Source organism: Hemicordylus capensis, chromosome 6 (genome assembly GCF_027244095.1).
Source record: "Hemicordylus capensis ecotype Gifberg chromosome 6, rHemCap1.1.pri, whole genome shotgun sequence".
NCBI classification, from domain to species: Eukaryota; Metazoa; Chordata; class Lepidosauria; order Squamata; family Cordylidae; genus Hemicordylus; species Hemicordylus capensis.
The window spans coordinates 54,966,731-54,983,601 of record NC_069662.1 but is presented as its reverse complement, the minus strand read 5'-3'; the positions used below and the strand labels follow the sequence as shown (position 1 = coordinate 54,983,601).

General features: G+C 44.8%; 1 long non-coding RNA gene across 1 annotated transcript; it reads left to right on the top strand.

The window, feature by feature from the left end:
* Nucleotides 1–7,310: 7,310 nt before the first annotated feature.
* LOC128328930 (uncharacterized) lies at nucleotides 7,311–13,901 on the top strand. The gene is made up of 3 exons (XR_008309452.1): nucleotides 7,311–9,033; nucleotides 12,998–13,058; nucleotides 13,181–13,901. It is a non-coding gene; the product is annotated as an uncharacterized LOC128328930 (long non-coding RNA).
* The last annotated feature ends 2,970 nt before the right edge of the window (nucleotides 13,902–16,871 follow it).

Genomic DNA, 16,871 nt, shown 5'->3' with positions numbered 1-16,871 from the left:
CGGGTTCCGCTAGTAATAAACAAATAAGATGGATCCCTGTCCCCAAAGAGCTCACAATCTAAAAAGAAGTACAAGATAGACACCAGTAACAGTCACTGGAGGTACTGTGCTGGGGTGGATAGGGCCAGTTACTCTCCCCCTGCTAAATAAAGAGAATCACCACGGTAAAAGGTGCCTCTTTGCCAAGTTAGCAAGTTGGTTTGGGGGCTAAGGACCTGGCAGGACCCCCATGAATGCACAAAATATCACTGTACTGACTGCTGTGCAGAATCTGAGCACATGATATGAGTGTAAATAGAGTTCTAGAAACCATGCCAAATAAGGACCTCTCAACACACCAGTGCTGCCATAGGAGATTTTCTGGTTCTAGTTAGGAGATTCCAGGTGTCTAGCTCATTGTGAGCAAGTACTGTATTTACCTGAATCCAAGACTAGGTTTCCCCCCAAGTTCTTTCCTGTTAGAAATTGTGGGGTCATCTTAAATTTATAATCTTCTTCCTTGTGGATCAATGCAGGCATAAGCTGTATTTAACCTGCATTTTTAAGGGGATCATCTTAAATTCAGAATAATCTTATATTCAGGTAAATACAGTAAAATCTATAACTTCTCAAGACAATGTCTTTGGAAGTCTTAGACTAACAGAGATCTCCAGATCCTCATGATTTTTGCCTCCCTCTAATTTTTTGCTCTGTTTATTACCTTCATATATCCATTTCCTCTCCAATCCCATCATTCTTATTTCCTTCCATTCACTGCTTCAACCCTCTCCCAATTAAATTCTTCAATTTAAAATTAACCTCTTGCATTCAGAATACAACAGGCAAATCATGTAAACAGTATGCTAATTGCCCAAACTACACTTTGATTGCAATCACATCATCAGGAATTTCTCTCTTGAAGTGTATGGTGGATTTTTAAAGTGTATGGCTGCTACATTATTGGCAGTGCCAGTGAACACTTGGAAGATCCTGTAAAGATTTGGCACAACAAGGAAAGCCAGTGGCTAGCTTGGATCAGTCATGAAGTTATAGCCAAGATGGAGGGAGATATGTTTGGTTTTCCTCCACCCAAGAATAAGATGTCATGCTGCTATTTTGTTTAATTGTAGCTGGCTGTACTTAAGGCAAAATGTTTACCCAAATATCAGGGATGACTCCAAAGGGTAGCCAGTAAGGGTAACGGATGCTCCCCACAAAATACTTCCCAATCTCCCTTCCACCAGACTGGAACTTTACAGCAAAGTAGCAGACTACACGGCGGAGTCATATTATTTTATGGTAGAAGGTAAAGTTGTGCCATCAAGTCACTGTTGACTCCTGGTGACCACAGAGCCATGTGGTTGTCTTCAGTAGAATACAGGAGGGGTTTACCATTGCCAACTCCCACGCAGTATGAACAGATGCCTTTTCGCATCTTCCTATATTGCTGCTGCCCAATACAGATGTTTCAAGATTTGAACCAGCAACCTTTTGCTCCCTAGGCAAGTTATTTCCCTGCTGCACCAGTAGGTGGCCCATATTATGGTACTATAGCTTAATTATTTTAAAGGGTCTCAGTTGCTTAAAGAGGCCTCACTCCTCTACCCCAGAACAAGTAGCAGAAGAAACCAGTGCTACTAGGTAGAGAGGACTTGAGCCAGCATTGATTAACTGAGCAAAGAAGTGTCTGTGCCTTTTAAAGTGGTGACTCTCTTATAGCAGGGGGAGAGAAACTGGCCTTATCCAGCCCCAGCACAGCATCCCTCCACCAGGGCTGCTGGTGGTGTCTACCTTATGTTTCTTTTTAGACTATGAGTCTTTTGGGGACAGGGATTCATCTTATTAATTTATTATTGTTTTCTCTATGTAAACTGCTTGACATTTTGTCAAAAAGCGATATATATAAATGTTTGTTTGTTCTGTAATCACCTTACCTCTCCTGTATTCTACCACAGGGCTCTGTGGGCACCAGGAGTCGAAATCGACTTGACGGCACACTTCATAAGTATTTAATGTATAGCAAAATCCTCTCTCTAATAATATTCTTTGCCACCCTTCTGCTCCCCCAAACAATTTGTTCCAGAGGAAGGCAGCCCATCTTCAATCCTCCTGCAGATCCCTGACTATTGGCCACTGGCTGGGGATGCTGGGAGCTGTAGTCCAAAAACAGCTGGAGGGCCAAAGTTGGGCAGCCCTGTTCTAGAGTCACTCCTGCCTAAAGATGCGAAGGCCTGGGTGGGAGGCAGTTTCCCCCATTTTTTTCTGAAGAAGAAAGCTTTTTCCCCCCAGAAAAAAAAAGCCATGGCCAGGAAACAGCAAATATAGTTGTTGGGTGTCTAGGCTGGGAGGGTTGACAATGCTTCATGCCTCCTGTTTTTGTCTTGAAACATTTGAAAGGATGGCAAATGCCTGCATTACATTGCTAGTCATCACATTAAAAGTGCACAGGCAAGTTAAATTACCTATTTGTAATGATTACCAAGAAAGTCTCTTTCGGTGAACTCCACCTGCTGCCCTGGATTAGTGCCATTTGATCATTGTTGCCATTCCAAGGGGTTGGTTTTAGTGCAAACTGTGCACATTATGAAAGGTGACTGGGGAGTACAGTTTAAAAATTGCCTCTGCCAGCTGAAAGAAAAGCCGTATGACTCAAAGCAACTCAAATCACTGGAGCCCTTTAAATGTTATCCTAGCTGTATTAGAGCTCCTTCTCTGTAAGTGGCTCCTGCATGGCTGGAATAAGATTGAAATGTTCCAACTATGTGAGTGGGAGCTGACCTCAGGATGCTGATTCCATGGGCGGGATGTGCTTGACTGGCCCCTGCCACTCAAACTCAATTAAATGTTTTCCCAGCTGCAGCCTGGGACCTGTTCATAGAAAGTGGCTTCTATGCAGCTGTGGAAACATTCAGGGTCCTCCCGTGTTTGTGAAAAGGGGGTTTCCTTTACATCCACAGAAAGCAGGGCTTACTTTGAACCAGAGCTCAACTTGGAATCAGCTCAGTTCTGTGACAAGTGAAGAAGATAATTGCTTTTGAACGTGCACAGTGTCTTGTCTTCACCCCAGAGACTTGAACCGTGTAGTGTATCTCATGTTTTATATCAAGCACAGTCTACACCTCTTTCTTTTTAAATATGTATTTTTATTTACAATAGTTAAAGACATCATTCAAAAATATTTAAACTATCATAATAAGGAAAATAACACACAAGTTAAAATAATAGTTTGTTGTTCCAATATAAGGCAAGCCTTGACCAACTTGAAATGAACTGGCTTTGTGTTGTGAAGTTCTCCTGATCTTGGATGAAATACGTCAGTTTTGCCATTACAGCTGTCTCAGATTCTGTAAAAACCAGTCTGTGATTGAGGGAGAAACCGGTTTCCTCCCATCAGAGACTGTAGACATTCGTGCTGCTGTCAACAGGTTTATCAAAATGTCTAGGTTTTCCAAAAATCCCATTCAAATAATTTAGTAATGAAACTACAGACCTTTCTGGTATGTTATATCCCAGAGGGTGTTCAAAATGCAAGTACACAATTTTACATGTTTTTATCTTGTCACACATTATCATTTAGAAAACCAAGGGTGTGGCTATAATTGAGCGGATGGATTCAAAGAACCCACCCACCGCCAGCTCCTGAGGGCCCCCCAGCTCCACCCCTCCCTATTTTCTTCCTTATCTCCCTCTCTCCAAGGGGCCGCTGAGGTGAAGGGCAAACACAGGCCCCCTCTCCCCTAGCTATGTCCCTGTAGAATACATATAAGCCCCTTTTCAACACTTCCGCAGTTTGTGCAATGAATAAGCATTTTGTTCACACACTTCCAGCAAACCTTCTCTTCCAGTTTAGATCTTGCTGTCGGGAGCCATGCTGTGAGATGACCCACAGTCCAACTGTTGCAGCACGGAGACTTAGCTGGGCGAAAGGACTGTGGTGGTGCTGGGGCGGGCCAGCACTAGCCCAACATCTACATCTCTCCCAGCTTAAACTATGCTGCAGGGATGGGATGTAGCGGGGCTGGCAGAAGTGGGTGAGCAGCCTGTGGAAGTGGAGAGTCACTACAGTGGACTGGCCCAGAATTCCTATTGGCACCATTGATAATCAGTCATTTATTTCTGCTTTCTAACATGAAGAGGTCAATCAGAAGTTTGTTGTGTATACAAATTGTCTCAATAACCAGTTCACTGGAAGGTGATTTATCTCTGCAAACGAACTACAGTGGTCCCTCGACTTACGAACTACTCGACATAAGTATTTTTCGAGTTACAAACGGCAGTTTTAGATCCGGTTTTAGATGCGGTTTTTTCGACTTACAAATTTTTAGATGGGGTTTCCTCGACTTACGAATTTTACATGCGGTTTCCTTGACTTGCCTGCCTGTTTACTGCCTGTTTATTCTTGAAAAGAAATGTTCCTGTGCAGTTTGCAAGCCTTACTGGGGGTCTGGGTCTTTTTTCTAGGCTCCGGAATGCATTAATCCGTTCCCAATGCATTCCTATGGGAAACCGCTTTTCGACTTACGAACTTTTCGACTTACAAATGTGCATTCGGAATGGATTAATTTCGTAAGTAGAGGGACCACTGTACTTGAAATCAACTTAGAGCTATTCAAAGAGCAAGGGGCAAGAAAGGCAAGGAAAGAAGCAGTATATGGTGGTGCCAAAGAAAGTCCAAGTTAGAATCTTAAACTGCAGCTCACTCACTACAGGCCTCACCTATGCCTCCTGAAACATTTGGAATACTCTAACTGGGAGCCATCATGTATTAATGCACTACAGGCCCATGGATGTAAAGAAACCTTGTGTGCTGCTGACCAACATGTAGCGGCGTTGTTATAACTCTTTGGGGAGGTGGAGATGCAGTCCCAGTGGGGAAAGGTCCACAGTTCAGGGTCTCAGCAAGGAAAGCAATATTTAATCTGTTTCAGAACATGAGATAGCTAGCACTTACAGCTACGCTGATAAGCAGTAGTGATAATTGCATGGCAATTAAATGATAAATAATAACTTTCACAGCAGACATGTTTTATAGTCCTCGGGGTTGAGGTGGTAATATTCTTAAAATACTATCTCTAAAAGGAAATAATGAACATTGGCATATGTTATAGACTCGTGCCTGGCTTTCTTAGCTACCAGTGCTGCTTTTTGTACATTATGTAACTTTCAATAAGAGATCAAAAGTCCAGACCTGATTCAAATACTCAAACAGGCACATGGCCTAAATATCATGGGCCTCCCTATACCATCAGCAAATGCAACTAAGGCATCACGTTTGACTGCAGCTCTGTATCAAGACTGCCCTGTATGAAGCAAGGTTATGTTGCAGGGAAGGCTTATAGGAGCAGAAGGAACAGAAGCCCCATACTGACAAATCCCTGATAGGACTAGAGGGGAAGTGTAGTATTACTCCTCTTGCTTTCTGCTCCTATGAGAAATTCCAAGCCAATAGATCCCCAGCTAGATAGGAGCTCATCTCTCTTCTCCCTCACCCTGCAAGAAGGCAGTACTTCCCATCCTCTCATTCTCTTCTACAACTCAGCATTCCTTCCTCCTCCTCCTCCAGAAGTAGGCATAAACACAGGTGGAAAGTAGGCCAGTTCCAAAGTCTCTGGCAGGATCTCATACTCTGGCTCATTTTTTCATGCCTTCCATCTGTATAAATAGCACTGAAATATTGTTAATTAGAGCCATAGCAGAATTTGCTCATGTTTGTTGTGTGGAGATCTATTAATCTTGCAGCCAAAAGATTTGTGTGCCATCCTGATTTGTACATGGCCCTCTAAATCCTGGAAGCAGACATTAAACAGGTTTAAACCACCCTCATATGTCAGCACCAAAGAGCAGGCCCATCAAACTGCCCCCTCATCATAGCCTAACGATAGATAGCTTTATTTCAGTCACTGACCAGCAATAATAATCAAACAACAACTGCCAACAATAATCAGATAGTGAGTTCCTTATGGATTTTACAGACTACATAGCAAAACTTTGCCACATTCCAAGACACTGTGTCTTTAAAATTTGACAGCAAGTAATTTAGCAATAGCAATTACATTTATATACCGCTTTATAGCCGGAGCTCTCTAAGCGGTTTACAATGATTTAGCATATTGCCCCCAACATTCTGGGTACTCATTTTACCAACCTCGGAAGGATGGAAGGCTGAGTCAACCTTGAGCCTCTGGTCAGGATCGAACTTGTAACCTTCTGGTTACAGGGCAGCAGTTTTACCACTGCGCCACCAGGGGCTCCTTAAATAAAACTCATCAGTGTGACCAGGAAATTCCATTAAAAATTAGGAAATAAAATTGATTCAAATATCCTTGTAGAATGTGCAGTAAAGTAATAAATGTGCAGTTGTTTCTATATCTCCTAAGCCACAAGGGCAGAGGTGGGCTGACTATGGTAGCCATCGTAGCCTAATGCTTGGTGTTTAATTAGTGGACGGTAGAGGACGAGGACGTGTCTGTCTCGGTGGTGATGGGGAGCATGCGGATAAGAAGGCCATAAGCCAGCAAGGTGCCAGAGTCAAGACGTACATGTCACGTTCTGTCCAGCATCCATATTTGTCAAGCTGGGAATCTTGGTGCAAAGAGCTTTCCATGCTTCGTATGAGATGATCTGAGCACTGTTTATTTTTATTTTTGTCCCCCGGATGCACTTTGTTTGTATGGGAACTTGACTCTTAACAGCTGTTCCACCTCAGCCAGCTGGGCCTTTTCCCATAAAACCTGATTTTTAAAATCAAAGGCCAGCAATATATGCTCAGCCGGCAAAATGATAATCTACTGAAAGCAGGGCCATCCGCCTTTGAAATACTCCTGGTGTCAGTGAGCTCATCAGGTAGCCACATTCTTTAGGGCCATGATTGTCATAACGTAGCCATTTCTTGGTGTGATCAGGGCTACCCAGTGGTGGTTGGTCAGTAAGGGCAGAGGGGTTGTGCCCCCCCAACAGAAACAGAAAATTTACATGCTAGTAAAAGTTCAGACTTAACAGCAGCAGCCAGGGCGTCCTCCAGAGCAGGGAGCTTCCTCCAGCCTATCCTCAACCTCCCCTGCCTGTAACTTCTTGTTTTGGTCTCACTGGCTGGAATAGCTGCTACTCAAGCTGCTCCAGCCAATCTGTGCTCCTCCTGGCAATGCCCCCAGGAAGAATGAAAATAATGGATAAAAACTGCACTTCCTGGTTGCATCTGGGAGGTTTTTTTTAAAATATATGTATTTTCCCTTCTTCCTGGGGGCAGTGCCAGGAGGAGCCCCCCTAGGAAACAGATTGGCTGGAGCAGCTAGCTGCTGTTCCAGCCAGTAAAACCAAAAGATGAAGTTGCAGGCAGGGGAGGAGGAGCTGGAGGAAACTCCCTGCTCTAGAGGTTTCTCTGGCTGCTGGTAAGTCTGATCTTTTACTAGTGTGTTTGTTTGGTGGGAGCAGGGATGCAATAACTGCTTTCTCCCTTCTCTCCCCCTTTCTGTCTTTTGCATCTACTTTTTACCCTTTCTTTTCTGCCTTTCTCCCTGTTGTTTGCCCCTGCTGTACTGCTTTTTTCGCCTTTGTTTTCCTTTAAGCTGGCAGGCTTGGGTAAATACCCAAGCCTGCTTGCGTGGAGGAAAGGGGGTGGGCTTCAGCCTCTAGGTTCTTCTCTGCCACCGCCCCCTCCTACCCCCGCCGCCACTCCAGTGCCCACCAGCTGCTACTAGGGCTACCCTATATTTTAATCTTGGTGTTAACCAAGGTAAGAGGGGAAAGGCCCCATCTAGCCTCACAGTCCCAATTGTGTGTGCAATCGGGGCTCTTCACAGTGGTTCCTGGCAGCCTAGCTCACTTCCAACCATTGAGTGCTGCCTATAGAGCGACCAGGAAGCTGAGAGCTGCTGCATTGTTGCAGGCAACCTTTCCACTGCCCATGCAATGCATTGTGGGATACTGGAGGACTTCCTCCTCCAGAACCCTGCTGAAGACATCACCGCGCCATTTGTGTGGGTGCGTGGTGCAGCGGAGCCCTTTGCTTTTGTTGGGGAAGGTAGATATAATCCAGTCCTCCCTAGCTCCAGGGAGTTTGGTCATGTGAATGACCTTACTGAGTGACGAGAACATAAATGGGATGTGGCTTGTAGGCCTGCAGTCACTATGCCTCACGGGGGCTGAGGAGTAGCAAGTTGATTTGATCAACAGAGAGAGGAAGGCTGTTCCAGGCAGTGACATGGCAGCAGAAGGCATGCAGATGTGTTGGCAGAGGAGACAGAGGGGTCTGAGAGCTCAGCAGGTGAGCTATGCTTCATCTAGCCCTGAAGGACTTGAAGCTTAAGGAGCTGACTCATTGAGCCCTTCAGGGACATATTGTTAGGGGATGAAGTAGCTAATTCATGTGGGCGCAGCTTTGAAATGGATTAGCCTCTGTGTTAAGCGACTGGCATGGAATCATTTTTTACAGGACTTTGCTGACTTTGCAAACCTGGAACACAAAGCTGAGTAAAACTCTTTCAGTAGCAACATCTTGATATGGAACAGCACAGGGCAGGCCTGATGGTTTCTGTCACTTCTGCCCCACTCATGCCTTTGAGACTCAGGGTTTTCTGCAGCTGCTGCAATGACTCGGCAACAATCCCAAGCGGGAACAGAGGTTAAGAAAAGGGTTCCTAGTTTTCAGGCCACCAGCTGCCATTTTCCACATGTTCTAGCTGGGGTGGGTGGGGCAGCAGCAGTTCTGTGAGGAATAATGTGAGGAACAGCAGTTCTGTGATTAATATTTGGGATCACCTGAAGACAGAAGTGGTTTCCAGGGACTGGGCTTCAAAACAGAGCTTCAGCTGCAAGGTCGTTCATGCTGCTCTGTAGCCACGCTCAGCTGGTCCTGATGAGTCCTTAATATGACTGTATTCACTTTATTGATTCTGCCTGTTCAGTTGACTTCTACTTTAATCTGTAGCAAGCTGAGGTTTGAGACAACTGGGACAATTCCAGCAGTACTGCTGAGGAAAAGAAAAGCAAGACTTTTCATTTCATGGAAAACAGAACTTTCCTTGTCTGCCCAACCAAAAGTGGTCCTTCCATGAGGTGAGGTGCTTCAAGTGGGGAATTACTGAGGCATCAACAGATGGCAAGATGCCCATAAATGCCTCTCTTGGCTCCCTCTCCCACGCTGCCATCCAAGCAGCCTTCACTGAGAGGTGGCACGGAGACACTCCTCTACTCCTGACCTCTTTCCCCACTGCCACTGCCTTCTCCCTCATTTGCCCTGGGCTGATAATGAGAAATGAGAGGAAGCTAAAGAGAAAATGACATTGGAGTACTGGAGTCACTCTATAGAGCAACTCGAGTATTCTAACGCCCTTTCCGAATTTCCTCTCCCACTCATTTCATTGGTGAGTGGCAAACCAGAGAGGAGGTGGAGAAGGACACACATATTGCACAGTGGATGCTACTGCTGCCACAATGGAGGAGGAGGAGGGTGTGTGTGTGCAGGCATACACAGGTACCTGGGTAATTTTGGTGCCCAGACCACTCCTGCCGTGAGCCTCCCTGAAACCTGCTTATGGGGGCCTCCTGCCGCCACCCCACCATGCCAAACCTCCGATTCCCCCCCCCTAATTTCAGCCACCATGTGCACGGTCAAGGGGTGGCAAGTTGCAACTGGGGGGTGAGCTGAGCAGGCCTCCCCTCTGTGGCAGCTGAAGTGACTGCTGGGTATGTCCATTTGGCCCAGTGGCTCTTGAGAACTGTGAGGCGCGCATGCGCAGTTGAAATAGAACAATCTATTTCAACTGTGCAGGTGCACTGGAACGCCTTGCGGTTCTCAAGAGCCACTGGGCTGGACGGACAGGCTCAGCAGTCACTCCATTCGCCTCCGCCATGGGGGTAGGGAGAGCCTGCTCCCCCCCCCCGCCAGCTATCTCTCAGCCATGCACATTGCAGCTGAAATTAATGGTGGTAGTGGGGATCAGAGGTTCGGTGCAGTGGGGCAATGGTGGGGTGGGTGCAGGGTGGAAGCAGGAAGCCCCCCTGGCCATTTGGAGGTCCCCTAGACCTCAGAGGCCATGAACCGGGTCCCCAAGTTCTGGGGGTAAGAACACCTCTGGGCATGACCACCACTGCTTTAAAAAAGGAGGGGGCTGTGCCCTACCTAAAGTGCAAAGAGGTCTTGGGCTGCCACTGGTTGAAACTATTAGACTGGGAGGTTAACATGCTGAAAATGTAGCAATACCCATTATTTGTATCTTGATTTCTGATCTAGTGCTGTACTGTGCTCATCTCTCTCTTCCCACTGTGCCAAGAGGAAAGAGGTATTAGCACTTCTCCAGTGTTGGCAAGCAGCAATGAGTGCACAGTCAGAATTCCTGGCAATATGTCCTTGTTCAAAAAGAGTCTTCTGTTCATGTTTTGATCCAGCTGGAATTAGCCATTAGTTTAATGCATGGAAACACGTGTTTTTGCTGTGATTGTGTACCTTTATTTACTCTACTTCTTGAACATTTTTGAGCTTTAATTTAAGAAGTGTTGGGAGGAGAACAGTAGCATGGGCTTAGAAGAACATGGGAATAATGAAACATAACTGTCACAAGGGATATACATGGAACTGGTCTGGCCAGTTCGGTTCAAATTCAGACTTAATTCGAACCGACCCGGCCTGGTCTGGTTCTGGCTGAACTCGGAAGGGTTCGGCCAACGAACTGAGCTAATCTGGTTCACGGGTCAGTTTGGAGGATATGCTTGTAAAGGGGGATCCGGTGAGGGACATTTCCTATACTAAGGTGGGGTGTGTGAGAGAGAAAGGGTACTTAGGACCTTCTCTTTGCAGGCAGTGGGGATGGTAGAGGCAGCAGCAGAGACATTGGAGGCGGCGGAGTGGGGGCTCCGCCAACATCTGCCCTGGCCTCCTAAATAACAGCCTGGGCCAGCTGCAGCCTGGTTCAGGCCTCCATGCATAAAACACAGACCATTTTTGTGACCTCTGTGCATGCATAGAGGCCATTTGCGTCACCACACACATTGCCTCCAGTGACGCAAATGGCTTTCGCACATACACAGATGGCAAATTGTGTGGTGACACAAATGGCCTCCTCACATGCGCGGAGGCCCAAAATGGGCAACAGTTGGCCCAGGGACATTCTTCAGGAGGCCAGTAGGGGGTTTGGAGGAGCCTCTGCTGCCACCCCTGCCGCCTCTGCTGCGGATTTCTTTGCTGCTGCCACCATCCCTGCCACTAAATTAGTAATTATAAGTTACTAAATACCCTTTCTCTTGCGCACACACATACCTTAGTATAAGGAATGCCCCTTTACTTGTAAAGAGGAATCCTCGCCAGATTCCCCTTTACAAGTATATCCCCCAACTGGTTCTGACCAGTATATCCCCCCAACCACTTGTTTTCAAATGGTCTGGTACGATTTGGACTGCCACCCCCCTTTGGGCCAAATTGGGCCAGTTTGATTTGAACTGTGGCTCAAATTGAACTGTTTTGCGCATCCCTAACTGTTACAAAAGCAGAAAATAGGGTGTCCTGACCGGTCACGCTCAGCCAGATTTGCTACTAGGTCTGAGAGTTTGCATGCTATGGCAAATAGATGGAGCGATGGTATTGGAGGACTAGCTCACTAATCACAACAGGCTGCACTTGTAGCCCCCATCTTGGAATGTTGAGACTACAAGTGTGCCTGTTGTTCCCTTACTACAGAGCTGCAGAGAACAGAGATGTGTCTGAATTGTGGTTTGAACAATTCAAACAGTTCAAACACATTTTTAGAAAGGAGTCCAGGAACTTTAAGGAAAAGGAGAGCAGGTCCTTACCTGCTCTCCACTGCCTCATACAGCTTCCTGCTGGGGCGGCGTGCAGCCCAATAACCCCTCATGTGGTGCCAGCACACACATGGCATCCGTGCATGCGCGGGTACCATTTTCATGCAAATGATGCCAGTACATGTGTGTATGCCATGTGTGTGCTGGCGCCACACGTGGGGTGGGGGGGATATTGGGGTGCATGCCACCCCAGCAGGAAGCTGCGTGGGGCAGTAGAGAGCAGGTGAGGACCTGCTCTCTTTTTTCTTAAAGTTCCCTGTCTCCTTTCCAAAAAAGTGCTTGAACCACACTTTGAACCATGGTTCAGGCACATCCCTAACAGAGAATGTGGTGGCACTAGAGTCTTATGAGGTTCCAGAAGCACATACAAAGGGGGAAATTATTAGCTGTCTTTAATAAATCCTGCCAGATACTATATCTCAGGCACAAAACAGCTGTTGCTCCAGGAAAGTGTTTCAGTATTTCTTGCTTGTTTTCCTTGCAAAAAGGAACTGGAGGATTGGAGAAAATAGAGAGCCATCTTCTGTTGTACTCAGCCTGTACTGAGTGTGCAGGTCTGAATGATTAGTCAGCAATTCCTGACTCTTAATCAGGATCTGGCTTGCAAAATAAGCTAATTATATGTTCTGATCAGCTCAAAGTGTTGCTTATTTTTTCTAAGGCACAGCCCTGAACTCCGAACAGATCTAGGTTATCAGTGCACATGTACTGGCGAAACGTTTCAGAAGGAGGTGTTTGTAAAATCAAAAGCTAGAAAGGATAAGCAAGTCAAGCAATTTTGTTTTCTTTTTCACATTTTTATTGAATGTTTATATTAAAACAAAGAAGTTTGGACAGAATTTAAACACACACATGTCAGCCAGGATAATGAAAGGAGCATTAACCTCAAGGAAATAATATAATTTGATCATTTTACCAAAACATAAACAACAAAAATTGTAAACCAATGGCTGGACTCTTGGACAGCATTCAAAACACTTGACATTTTCATTTGGTCTAGTGAGGCTCCAAATCTCATTTTTGCTAACACATTAAGGGATTCCTATGCTCTCTTGAACTTTCTCTTATCTGCTTAGTCAGTTTTGTCAGTCTGGTCAGTTTATACATGAGCACCTTCTGCCGCGTTTTTCTCATCCAGTCCTCTGATAAAAGAAGAGCTTATTGCTTCCAGTAGGTGGCAATCCATATACATCCTGCAAGTAACACTTTGCCTATTATTTCACAGGCTTGTCTCCTCTGAATTACATGTTGAACCTCTCCTAATAAGATGACAACCGAATCTAATGGTAATTACTCCCTGTAATTTCCTTAATAACTTTAATGATCTCTTTCCCAAAAATGTGTGACCTTCATACATGTCTACCAAATGTTTCAATGCTGCACCATTTCTTTTCCACCTTCAATAAAGCCAGAGTGCCTCTTTCATGAGGCGAAAGGAGGCGATGACTTCGCATTGCTTGCTGTCTCCCCGGCACCACACTTTTCTGCTGCTTTCTCTTCTTCATTCAAGCATCCCACAGAAGAGTCTTTTCCTTGGAGCTCTCTTCCCAGAACAGGAAACAGAGGAGATGAGGGCAGCAGAGACGTTCAGCATTGGGAAAACAAGTGGTGGATGGATGAGTGAGCAAGTGAGTCCATCCCTGCTAATGGAGCAGCACCAACAGAGGGATCAGAAGCTAAATACAGTGGGGCAGACAGCGTGCACAAGCAGAGCAAGGAGAAAGAGGGAAGAGGGGCAGCACAAGGGGCTGAGGCCTACAGAGCATGCTCCAGGGAGGGGAGGCAGGTGAGGGAAAGACAGCAGAGGAGGGGCAGCATCACCAGGCTCCTGCGGTGTTTTTGGTCAATCCATTCCTTGATCCAGGCCAGCTTTTGAATGGTGCCTTAGTTACTTTTAGTCCAGTTCTGGAGTAGAGGTGGGGCTAACAAACAGCCAGCAGCAAGATTCCCTCCCTGGCATCTCCAAGATAGGGCTGAGAGAGACTCTGCCTGCAACTTTGAATAAGCCACTTGCAATCTGGGTAGACCATGTTGAGCTAGATGGACCAATTGCCTGACTCAGTAATGGCAGCTTTCTATGTTCCTATGTAATATCTATTTTCATTAAACCATAAGTATTCCTGATTCTACTCCACTGCTGTGTCCTTGCATGCCACAGGTCTTTCCTCTGGATTCTGCAGTTCTAACCCCGGGGCAGGGCCAGTGGGGAGCTGGGTGGCGGTTTTGCCTCAGGCAGCAAAAGGCTTGTTGCTGCCATTGAACAGAGCCCTTCCCCAGTTCTGTACATTTTCTGTAGCCTTGATGGTGTATAATACCACATCTATAGTAACTTATACACATTTTCCTTCTTAACTACACCTACTAAATATCTAAGGGCCTTCTGAACATACTGTGGTGAATTTGCAAGTCTGAATACTTACTAGCCAACGCTCTTCTTGAACAGATTGCAGGCTGATAGTCCTGGATGCCAAAGTATGCTCCTGAATAAAGCATTGATTTCCCCCCTCAGAGTACTAAAGGTAAAGTTGCGCCGTCGAGTCGGTGTCGACTCCTGGCAACCACAGAGCCATGTGGTTTTCTTTTGGAAAACAGGAGGGGTTTACCATTGCCATCTCCCACACAGTATCCAATGATGCCTTTCAGCATCTTCCTATATCGCTGTTGCCCAATATAGGTGTTTTCCATAGTTTGGGAAACATACCAGCAGGGATTCGAACCAGCAACCTCTTGCTCTCTAGGCAAGTTACTTCCCCGCTGGTGGCTGTCCTGGAAGGCCACTAATAGCGCCTTGCAGGATGGCAAGTACACAGTCAACTGGGATGGGAGGAGCTGATGCACGCTGATGAGGTGACTCGTATTCTTTCCCCCAACCGTAACTGAGTGTGTTGGTCAGTGAGAAAAGATATAGCTGACAGCTGCAGACAGAGAGAGATTTTGGTGAAGCTGAGATGCAGTGACTGAGCAAGAAAGCTAAATCACACTGCGGTGCAAAGACTGACTCTTTGAGAACTGTTACCTGTAGCTGGTTAGTAGGAGTGCTCTGCTATTTCACCTACATCTAATGTTCTACTTGAATATGTGTAAATGAACTAAGTATTTGATCTTTCCTCCCAATAAAGCTGGAACTCATGGCTTGGGTCCAGGGTAGCTTTTGGACCACATCTGCCCATATGAATCGGCCAGGGCCCTCAGATTATCCAATCAAGCCCTTCTCTCAGCCCTGCCATTGACACAAATCCAGTTGGTGGGCAACAGGGATATGGCCTTCTCAATAGTGGCCCCCTGTCTTTGGAATGCCCTCCCAGAAGAGTTTTGTCAGTCTCCCTCTTTGCTTAGTTTTTAAAAGAACATAAAAACCTTCCCTTTAAAAGAAGTTTTTAAAGACTGGTTGTAATTTAATCCTGGTGGCTGTTCTGCTTGCTATGTCATATTATCTGTTCTGTCTTTTTTTGTATTTTAAAATACAATGATTCATTGTATTTTATTGTCTTTTACTCTTTTATTTTATTCTCTTTGCATGGATTTTATGTTTTATGCCTTATTGTAAGCCACCCTGAGCAGCAGTATGCTGAAGGAGCGAAATATAAATATTTTAAATAAATAAGTCTCTCACCACTCAGAGAAGTGGATAGCAAAGCCACATAACACAGCTACATTCCACTGACTTGGAATTGCATTGCCCAATTTGTCCTTTTGATTTCAATGGGAGTACTCTGAATAATTTTCCTCATCATGTCCGTCATTGATGATGACATTAGAATGACATTGCTAGGGCTGTCATTTCCCAGGCTTCAGTGCCTTCCCCTTTTCCTAGAAACTAAATTTGTAATGTGACAATTATGCATCTTGGTTGTAGTGCGCATACATCTAACATGTGCACATGAATGCAATGTGCTGTGTGACATTTCACACCCTGCAACTCCAGATGTATCTTTTGAGCCTTTGATTATATGTAGGGCAATTGTTTTTTAAATATATATTTCTACTAAAGGAATAAATATTCTCTTGAGTTCTAAATCAGCAGAGGACAGACTACTATAGAACAAAGCCTTCCTCCCCATATGGGGTGTGTGTGTGTGAATATAATTCTTGGTATGATAAGAGGGGTGAAAAATAAGCACAGCCCTATTTATATCTGTAAAATATAGGGGATGGAAATACCTTGAAAAAGTGCTTAATCTGCACATTCTGAAAAGGGAAGATCTAAGTCCCCTTTGAATTTCCTGGAAGCTTAAAATATTTTCATTCTTAATGAAATCCTATACTTCAGATATATTTTGACTAAGCCATTCATCAAAAATTGTCCACCTCCAAACTTCCTTAAACTGTTCAAAGCTGAAAATAGGCATTCAGGATGAAATCTCCAAAGCTATTTTCCCAAAACCTATTTCACACAGAGTTAACCAATATTCTGGCTGTAAAGTAAAAGAAATAAGCAAACATTTGAAAAATTAAGAAGCTGGAACTGAAAAGATTTAGTTGTAACTCAATTAAAAGAATAATAGAAAGAGAACCACCACCACCACTACCATCATCTTTATTACGATCATTGACCAGCAAAAACAACTTAACGTAACATAAAGTATTAGATATATAAAATACAATGATAGAGAAATTACTTCCTCCTATGAGTGTCTGTAAAAGAATATACCTACCAAGACCTATGTTACATTTGAAATTAATTTGTGACAAATTTTACTGGCTGCTGAACAAAATTGGGCTACTTTATACAAAATAGCGAAGTCCTGGTCAAAAAGAAGAAAACACACATAATACTCATCAGATCGGCCTGGGCACATGTTTAAAAGAGAGAAAATATGAAGATCTCTATAAAACATACTGTATAATAGAATATAAGCCATTAATTTTGCTGTACTACGCCACAGGGTCAGAACCTTTCAGCATATAGAATTATCTTGATAGAAAGAAAATGGCTAAATACAAGAGAATGGCTAAACACAATACGAAGTTAAAAACTTGCAGGGAAAGATTTCATATCTTTCTAAATTGTAAGACAGAACTGAGCTCCAGAAGTGTTTGGGTGTGCCTATTTGTTTTTGAGCCCTGGCCCAAATTAACCTTTGACTCCAAATGAACCA